Source organism: Dendroctonus ponderosae, unplaced genomic scaffold, assembly GCF_020466585.1.
Source record: "Dendroctonus ponderosae isolate FM_Combo_2020 unplaced genomic scaffold, Dpon_F_20191213v2 Dpon_F_20191213_3, whole genome shotgun sequence".
Classification (NCBI taxonomy): Eukaryota; Metazoa; Arthropoda; class Insecta; order Coleoptera; family Curculionidae; genus Dendroctonus; species Dendroctonus ponderosae.
In genome coordinates, this window is record NW_026018508.1 from 4,766,853 (window position 1) to 4,768,332 (window position 1,480).

At 33.0% G+C, this 1,480-nt stretch overlaps 1 non-coding gene across 1 annotated transcript; it reads left to right on the forward strand.

The window, feature by feature from the left end:
• The first annotated feature begins 52 nt into the window (after positions 1–52).
• On the forward strand, positions 53–170 carry Trnal-caa. Its single transcript has 2 exons — positions 53–90; positions 126–170. It is a non-coding gene; the product is annotated as a tRNA-Leu (tRNA).
• The last annotated feature ends 1,310 nt before the right edge of the window (positions 171–1,480 follow it).

Sequence of the window (1,480 nt, forward strand, 5' to 3'; positions counted from 1 at the left end):
TTTTCTCATATACATGAAGCACTATTGCATGAATCAGCAATATGAGAAACATGTCAGGATGGCCGAGCGGTCTAAGGCGCCAGACTCAAGGTTTCCTTGCCCGTGCTTTGCGGGTCACATGAGCGTTCTGGTCCTCTTTGAGGGCGTGGGTTCGAATCCCACTTCTGACAAACTTTTTTGTTGCAGATGAGTTTTGCCAAAAATTACCTAAAATATTTAAATTAAGACGGGGCACCTTAATATAAATAATTATGAATCTAATTACATTCAAATCGTTATTTCCATATTTTAGTTTGGCTTGCTAACGACACTCACAAACCAAACTTTTAAAAGTTCAGATTGGTAGATGATCAAAAAATGATCGAGTTTAATAAATCAAATCATTAATTCAACTGCTATTCATGGGATATTTTTATTCTCCACATTATAAAATCAATGTGATTATTCATGTGTAAGAAAAGATCTGTTGAAGTGATATCTGATCATTTTCTGGATAATATTCGACATAAATGATGCCTACAATTTTCTGTCCTAAACTAGAGCAAACAACGCGTAAAAAATATTCCAGTTACTCATACATATAAACTTGAAATTATTACAAGAGATAGTGAAGACAAATTAGAGTTGATTGAAATTGGTAGAAAAATTTAAATTAAGTCTGCAGATACAACAAAGTGTATTCACTAAAGCTTTAGAAGACAGCTGCTGTTAAAAATAGATGTATATTAGCCAAAGACATTAATAAATTGCATTTCATCGCAAACCGATGAAATTTGCTGAAGCGGAATTTGTGAATGTATATTTAATTAACGCGGTGGCAAGGCACAAATAAAACATTTTTAAAGTGTAATTTAAAGGCAATGTACTGTATCGCACTGTTGTCATAAACATTGTCAAATACACATAAGAAAAAAATATGTTGAACAGGAGATTTTGATTAATTTAATCACTTTAATTTTGTCTGTTTGAAATATTTTAAAACTTCCTCGAAATTTAAAACGCTTATGTATATACCGTGAGTCCCATAAATAATTTCTAAATACAATTAAAGTTCAACGGGGTGTTTTTGGTTTCATCGTAAGTTGAAATTCCCCCAGAAGTCACTTTTGTAAATGAAATACCCAATGTATTTTGAGACAGTTCGATAGGATCTATTCTCCTGCTTTCAGAAATATACGGGGAGTCAATTTGAAAATATCCCACTCTTAATATCTTTCTTGCAGTTGGAAATATGAAAAATCGGAAAAACCCGTCAATTTTATTTGTATGGAGAACACTGTAAATTAATATTTTTAGCCTCCTTGTTTCAATCCCCTAGATGGGTAGATGTCACCCTTAGAAGGGGATCAAGTGGCACATCGTTTGAAAGGGCGTTCAATTCTCTTTACATACAGGGTTGCTCATTAGTGCGTCAAAGTGCGATATCTCAGTAAATATGAACTTTACAAGAAAATACGTCCTACGAAAGTTTTTCATGTTT